General features: G+C 46.4%; 1 protein-coding gene and 1 pseudogene across 8 annotated transcripts in view; one reads left to right on the plus strand and one right to left on the minus strand.

Moving 5' to 3' along the window:
• Positions 1 to 8,231, minus strand: part of SFXN1 (sideroflexin 1) — a 52,247-nt gene extending 44,016 nt beyond the window's left edge. For 3 of the 8 annotated variants that reach the window (XM_024753389.1, XM_024753393.1, XM_024753394.1), the window contains exons 1-2: positions 8,205 to 8,231; positions 6,876 to 6,969 (exon numbers count right to left, since the gene is read on the minus strand). The gene's annotated coding sequence lies outside the window, so the exon portion shown is untranslated. Of the gene's footprint in view, positions 1 to 1,748; positions 1,838 to 2,366; positions 2,411 to 6,863; positions 6,985 to 8,204 lie in introns of those variants that run through there. The other 5 variants (XM_024753395.1, XM_024753390.1, XM_024753392.1 and 2 more) reach the window with 5 other exon arrangements.
• On the plus strand, positions 788 to 1,856 carry LOC112405084 (nuclear transcription factor Y subunit beta-like; annotated as a pseudogene).
• Positions 8,232 to 8,237: the final 6 nt, after the last annotated feature.

Below are 8,237 nucleotides of genomic sequence, written 5' to 3' on the forward strand. Positions count from 1 at the left end.
TATATATATATATATATATATATCTGTATTACTTTTACTGTACACCTGAAACTAACACAACATTGTAAATCAACTATACTTCAATAAAAATAAATAAACAAAAATTTTTAAAAAGGATTTTGTGGGCTTCCCTAGTGGCGTAGTGGTTGAGAGTCCGCCTGCCGATGCAGGGGACACGGGTTCGTGCCCCAGTCCAGGAAGATCCCGCATGCCGCAGAGTGGCTAGGCCTGTGAGCCATGGCCGCTGAGCCTGCACGTCCGGAGCCTGTGCTCCACAATGGGAGAGGTCACAACAGAGAGAGGCCCGTGTACCACAAAAAAAAAAAGGATTTTAGTAGAACTCTATACTGGCGTAAGTAATACCAACTAGACTTCAGAGCCTGTCCTGCCCCCGCCAATTTCAAAACCATAAGGCTAATCAGGAATACCATACGAACATTCTTACAAAGACAGCTGATCTCAAACCAGATAAAATTTTAATTATTGACTAGGACTCCCATGTTCCAATTAGACAAGCATTTTCACTCACCAGCCTTCAAGCCCAGGAACAGTTTTCACTTTTTTCCCACTCTAAAAAAATAACCAGTTTCTATAATTAGGGGTCCAGTTTTCAAAAAAAATATTTATTTTGCACTAAAAAAACAGTGCATCCAGGCGCTGCTGCCCTGAATCACTGGTCTCCCTCCAGTTGTGGACCTGGGAGCAGCTCTGCACATCCAGCCAAGACGCAGGGGGCCACGGCTGGGGCTCCTGACCCAGTAGCGGCCTCCGGGGCCAAGGCACCCCCATGGCCTTGGTTGCTATGCGGGGGTCCCTGGGGTACATCACCTTCCTACCTGCCTCATCGCCAGGGCTTGGTGGGCTGGTCACTTGGTCGGCGACCTGCAGCATCCAGGGCGCCCACCGGCTGCCGGGGTCTGCGCTTTGGGGTCATCCACCCCACACACTCGGTACCGAGCAGCAGGCCAGGCCGTGGGGCTGGGGCCACCGCGGGCACCTTCGTGGAAAGGAAGTGAAGTCCCAGGGGTGGTAGAGGAAGAAATTGATTTGGTTTCCCCACTGTCTGGTTTATGCATGAAGAGCACAGCCATCCCTGACCTTGTGGTTCCTGGACTTTCCTCTCTGTCTCCTCACCAAGGTTGACATTGGTCAAAGATCAGATACCTTTCCAGAGAGTTCTTAAGCACCACTGACCACGTAGTTCTGACAGTATTCCATGACAATGTATGGTGACAGTTTAGAACAAGTGTTCTCAGCTAAGAATTTCTGCAAAATAGACTGGGTAAGTCATTCTGCTGTACAGCCCTAGCAATGATACTGGGGACCATGTGGACGATTGCAAAGCCACAATGGCTCAAAAGAAAGTTTCAGAGAACAAGGTATATATATGTATATACACATACATATATGTATATATCGTCCAATTTCAGGGGTGGCAGGGATAAGGGAAAATGCCACACCTCCAAGGGACAGACTGCACGGGACACCAAACAATGTGTTCAAGGAAGTGCAAGTGTATTAGCTTTACAACAAGCCATGCAAGTGAAAGATGCCATGGACGGACTCAGAAGACATCAGTGGGAGGATCTTCTCTCTGCCACGTCTATCTGAGGCTTTGACAGTTATGCAGAAGGGCGGAAATATCTTCAGAAATTTAGAGAGGCTATAGAAGGAGAGACAGGAAAGGTGGAAACATCACAGCTACAGATTGATTAAGTGAAGAGCTTCCCAAGGAGAAATTTACTAACCAGTGACCAGCTGACTGAATAGCTGCAGATGGTCAACTGTGGAATGTCATGGTTTACACACAATCATATCAGTAGATTTCTGATGTTCAACAAACTCAGTTTCCATGACCTGAAGAAATGATGGAATAGGGGGTGTAGAGAAGCAAAGGAGGTTGGAAGATTCTGGAACAGAGGCGTTAACAGGAACCAACCTGTGAAAGGAGGTCTCTGCATATGTAAATAGTTATAATGTTGCCTTTTTTTTTTTTTTTTTCCGGTAGGGGGGCCTCAGTGGCCTCTCCCGTTGCAGAGCACAGGCTCCAGACGCGCAGGCTCAGCGGCCATGGCTCACAGGCCCAGCCGCTCCGCGGCATGTGGGATCTTCCCAGACCGGGGCACAAACCCACGTCCCCTGCATCGGCAGGCGGACTCTCAACCACTGCGCCACCAGGAATACCCTATAATGTTGCTTTTTGACACTTGACCAACTGAGGTGTTAATTCTGACTTAAGAATCTTTTTTTTAAATGAATGATTTCAAAGAAAAATTTGGATTGTAAAGGTATGAAAATATTTTTTTGTATGAGAAAAAAAGTGGGATTCAAAAAAAAAAATTTCTGTAGTGACTGACATCACTTACACTAAGAAATAAAGTTGAGTGATGCAGAGGAGACGGGGGAAGATGGCGGAAGAGTAAGACGTGGAGATCGCCTTCCTCCTCACGGATACACCAGAAATACATCTACACGTGGAACAACTCCTACAGAACACCTACTGAAGGCTGGCAGAAGACCTCAGAGCTCCCAAAAGGCAAGAAACTCCCCACGTACCTGGGTAGGGCAAAAGAAAAAAGAAAAAACAGAGACAAAAGAATAAGGACGGCACCTGCAAAAAAAAAAAAAAAGAAATAAAGTTAAGGCTTTGTTACCTAAAGACAAAATCAATAAACTAAGAATGACAGCTATCTGGGGCCCTTAATAATTATAGCATTAGTTTGCATTTAAATGAGTCATTCCTAAAGATATTATTTTACAGATTATATACGTTAATACATTAATTAACCCCTCAAAGGGGATAGAAATAATCTCTTAGAGGGAAAAAAAATCCTGCTAAAATTCAATCTCTTGGCTAAGGGGTTTTGGGTAAGTATAGTATCATGAAGCCTCATCAAAACTCATCAAAATGAATTTCTCCAAGTTTTCTTTATGCATTCATTCATAAACAAAATTAATATATGCATTCAATATGCACTGAAGGCCTCTCCTATACCCCAGCACTGGCTTGGCCCTGGATTTGGAAAGACCCAACATGCGGTAAATAAACTGAAAGGCAAACACATTCTAATGAATACAGCCTAAATTTCCCCAAATGTACTTATCGACACCCTTCTCATATAGAGCTTATTACGGGTGGACATCACCCACCTCTGTCCATGCAGTCTTCAACTGAGTTATCAGATCACTAACCTGGGTAAACCTGATTGAAGACTGTGATATGAATGATTCTCATATCCAAATCTGTATACACTTTTCAAAAATATCTATTATTTCAGTGAAGTAAACCTGGTTTAACATCCACAATAACTCAGCCACAGAATTTATAAGCTTTTAAAGCCAAAATGAGTGCCATGACCAGGATTCTCTAGTCATAATAATGTATTACACATTATAGGCCTACTGGAAATGGTACTTAACTCCATCTTTTTTCAAGTCATTATTTAAGTCATATCACAACCTTCATCACCAATTCTGGGAGGGCAATACTGTCTCCCTTTTAGGTTAGATGTTACACAGTCAGTGCACAGCTATGCAAGGGCGAGGACCACCCTCTGACTCAGAGGCCCAGGACCACTTCCCACCACATACAAGCCTTCACGGCTGGTAAACAGTCTGCTCCAATTAGACAACGGTGATCAGTTTCATTGCCAAATAACTTTACTGAACCAGTTGGTTAGTGGAACTTGAATTTCTGGCTCCAAGCCGCACCTCCCTAACTGCCCTGTAACCTGGAATCCCCCGATGGAGGTGATGAGGGAAGGGGTGTGTAGTGGTTAGGGGCTTATGCTTGTGGAGGCAACAGACCTGAGTTCCAATGCCAGCTCCACCGACGACTCTGTGACCTTGTACACATTATCCCACTGCCCCAAGTTTCTGCATCTTTATCAGCAAAATTAGGATGCTGTTTAATAATAACACTAATGTTTAAGAACCACGTATCCCAAGAGCCCTCCTTATATCACCCCATCCAACCCTCATAAGGGTTTGGTTACAAGGAAGCGGTGCTGCCAGAGTGTGACGTTTTATTACCTGGCTCCGGAACCCCTGCTCCCTGGGGAGGTGGTTCTGACCTGGAAAGCAGCTTTCCTGATTCAGTAAAGCGGGGGTGGAGCCTAGGAAGGTGATCCTGAAGAAATACACCAGGGGATCCTATGATCAGCTAAGTTTGGGAAACACTATGTGGGAAAGGATATAAAACTTATAGATAAATAACCAAATGCCCTACCAGTTAAGGGAAGATTCTTACCCTCTTTCAGGGGCAACAGAAATATTTAGACGACTCCATGGCCACTCAGGCTGGTTGCTGGCTGGGTCCTGTCGAGGAAGGCTCCCTGCCCTGTAGCCTGGTCTGCTGAGTACCTACCCTGACAACCCACGGAATTGAGAACTGGACTTGAACCACTGCAATCTGGATTAGAGTCCTGACTCTGTCTCTTCCTTTCTAAGCATGTCACTGGGTAAGTCATCTCACCTCTCTGAACCTCAATTTTCTCGTCTGTAAGATGGCGATGAGAGTTGGCTGACACAGTTGGAAGGATTAGGAAACTGAGGTGTGCAAGAGGGCTTTATTGACCTTTATTAAGTGTAAAGGGCTAAACAAAGGTAGGGTCATTACTAACATGTCATTCTCCAAGCAAGGAATCTCCTGCCCTCATTGGCTCAAGTCCTGCACAGAAACACAGTGGCTGGTAGTATTGGTGGGGTTGGTGGTGGGGGGAGGGTGGGGAATAGAATGGCACTTGGCTTCCTGAAGGTGATGCCTAAGAAAAAGGATTTTCTCTGAGATAAGCTTTATTTCAAACTTATGTTTAGCTACATGCCAAGAAAATGCTTAACTACTGGAAAAAAAGAAGAATTTTCCAAAACTTCACAGAAAACAAACTAGCAGGGAATGTGCTTTCTCAGGGACTTGGTAAGAAAGACCTTTAACCCTGGCTAAAGATTAACAACGATAATTAAATTATTAAACTGGAAACTTATTGTTAGTTATGTTTTAACTAACATAATGCAGTTGTTTACTGCATTTGAAAGAGTTGAAAAAGAGTCTGGTTGCTCTTGGTTTATTTAGTTAGGGCCAGAGAGGTGTGACATACCCTATCAAAGTCACTATAGGGGGACATGGCTGAGCACCCATTGTGTGCCAGACACAGGGTGTTCCACGCGTTACTAGACTGCTAAATTCTCACTTCACCTCTCTAAGAAATTTCCCCCTACTTTGCAGAGTTACTCAGAGAAATCAAGTGCCATGCCCAAGAAGGCAGTTCGGCCTGACTTTATACCCCACTTCTGACCCTTGCGGGGTCAGAAGTGATGTGTCTGGCAAGGGCAATCACGTTCATTGAAGGCACACGTTTCCTAATTTGGCTTTGTGATGGTCATCCACACACAGCATTTCTTTCTTATGGGCATGGCCACACAAGAGATCAAATTATAGATCAGAGGGGCTTCCCTGGTGGAGCAGTGGTTGAGAGTCCGCCTGCCGATGCAGGGGACACGGGTTCGTGCCCCGGTCCGGGAAGATCCCACATGCCGCGGAGCGGCTACAGAAAGTTGAATCCTGTGCTAAGAAGCAGATTCTTTCAAAGGGCATTTCCACTCAGCAATGGCTTTCTGTGGCATACCCTCCTCTATTCCAGGGACAGGTCTGCATGGAGACATGGGGCCTGTGTAGTAGAATCAGGAAGCCATGGGGAATGACTGCCTTCTGTCTGTCTCCCTGCCACCATACTCCCTGCCTCCACTCCCCATCCACATGGCAGATCCCATTCTTCTATGAACTTTAAAACACCCAGGTAACAATACAATCATTGTTCATACTCTGGTGAACCTCAAGATCAACTTTGGGTTTCCTAATCAATTTCTTATGATGAGTGAAGTTCTTATCCATTTTTTAAAAAAAATTCTATTAGTTTTTACTTGAGATGGTGGTATCAGCCTGTAAAAATAATACAGTACTCCCGAACTGTAGTATTTTGGACATATTCAGTTGAATATTTTCCCACCTACTTTAAAGAATCAAGTAACAGATTATATATACTGTGTATGAAAACATTTCACAAAGTAATAGCAGTTAACTAAAAACTTAATAACTTTGAACTTTGTATAATTAAGTATAGGTTTGATATGTATTCTGACAATAATTTTTCACTGTCTAGGCAAGAGTCAGCCTTTTAAAAAAATGACTTAGTGCTGATTTCTCACCTTTAACCTCAAACAAAAGGTTGGTTCTATTCACAATTATACTCCAACCGAATGCATCTAACCACGGCTTGCTTAGTAGGATGAAGATGCCGTATTTCATTCTAAAGCATCAGAGAACAAAGAAGTTTTATGATGGATCTGCTCTAAGGATCACTGCTGCTCTGGTTGTCTTCTCAGCTTCCTCTGCAGGAAGTGAGGAGGGGGAAGGGGTCCCCTCCCTCTGACAACATCTTTCTATACTCATCCACATGGGATTTCATAAAACTTTTACCGAATATTAAAAACATTCTAAATATTTTCCTGATCCTGAATTACATCTACCCCTTGCTATACAGCTTCTTCTCTGACAACTGCAAGCACAGACATCCCTTTCCTGGAAGCCCATGGGACTTAAATGCTTGCCTGCTCAAGCAAACCCTTGAATACATACTTAAAGCAATCATATGTTAGAGCTGGACAGAAACCGATATATCCTCCTCTCCAAACACCATCATTTTTTGCAAACTAGACAACTGCAGTCCTGAGGGGAGAAAGGAGCTGCTTGAGGTCCCAGAACCTCCTGGTGGAGCCTCCACTCATCCTCCCAGATTTCCCTCTCAGCTTACAGCTCTTACATGGCAAGTTCAGCACCACAAGAGCTGCAAAGTCTTCTTATTTACCTGTATACCCACCTTGCACCTATTACAGTGCCTGGAACATGGAAGCAGCTCAGCAAACTGGGGATGGGCAAAGGAAGAGAAAAGCTGGAGACACGCAAGTAAAAATCTAGAAGGTGAGGCAGAAGAGAGATTATGACTTTGAGAAAAGTAAAAACAAAATGCCATGGGGCTTCAGAAAGCAGTTGCCCATGGAGTGGTTAAGTGCCCGAGCTCTGAAGTCACTCATACTGAGCTTTCTCATTCAGGCACTCAACAAATATTCAGTGAGGGTCTCCCGGGTGCAGGGAACAGAGAGAGGAGCAAGACAAACAGAGGCCCTGACCACAAGCAGAGAATCAAACAAGCAAGTAAACAGTTAATTTCAACTGGTGACAAATTCTCTTAAGGAAAAAATCACAGGGGTAATCTAACAGAGGATGTGTGCATGAAGGGGCAATTTCAAACAACACAGCCAAGGGAGAGCATCTCTGAGGAAGTAACATGTAAGCTGAGACTACAGATGACCAACTGTGTGACTTTAGGCAGGTGACACAACCTCTCTGAGCCCCAGTTTCCTTCCCCATCTGGATTAGGAAGGCAAGGCCAAGTACCTCATGGGGCTGGAGGAATGTAAAAGTAGATGGACCTGAATCACCTGCAAACTCTTGGTAGGCATTGTGTCTACTGTCATTCTGAGAAGGTTAGAGGTTCGTGACAAGTTGGGAAAGCTCAGGCGTTCAGCACGGAAATGGAAGATGCGGGCAGGATCACTCCTGTTCCCATTACCTTTTCCCATTTTCTCTTCCCTACTAGATTGCGAGTCCTAGGACAGGGGCCAGGTGGTCTCTGATCTCCGAGCCCCCCCTCTGCGCCAGGAGGAGAAGCCAGGAGCTAGGAGCTTGAGGGGCGTGGGGGTCGGTGCCACCGGACCACCTAGCAATCGCTCGCGCCAGTCCCCGCCGTGGCCTGTCCCCGCGGCAGCCATCTTGGGTGTCCTCCCTGTGGCGAGTTTCGTCACGCGGCCGCGGGGACAGCGTGGCAGGGCGCGTGCGGGCGTGGATGGGTGAGCCCCCTCCCATGCCGGGAGACCCACTCCACCGCGGGGGCTCAGGGGGAGCTCAGAGGAGGTCAGGCTGCTAGAGATGGGGAGCTCAGGCATTGGGATGGCAGGGGTCTCCAAGGTGCAGGGACCCCCTGGCCCGGGAAGTCCAGGACACGGCGAGGGGGCTTCTGACCTCCCAGCCCCGGTGTCTCCTGGCAGCCGGCCCGCGGGAGCGCGCCCCCGCTCCAGCCCGCGCCCCTCCGCCAGGCTCCCTGCGCGTTTCCAACCCACAGCACCCGGGCCCGCAGCCCACGACTCACCGCTCCCCCCCGGCCACAGCCCAGGCCGCTCTC

Source organism: Neophocaena asiaeorientalis, unplaced genomic scaffold (assembly GCF_003031525.2).
Source record: "Neophocaena asiaeorientalis asiaeorientalis breed wild unplaced genomic scaffold, Neophocaena_asiaeorientalis_V1.1 scaffold268, whole genome shotgun sequence".
Lineage (NCBI taxonomy): Eukaryota > Metazoa > Chordata > Mammalia > Artiodactyla > Phocoenidae > Neophocaena > Neophocaena asiaeorientalis.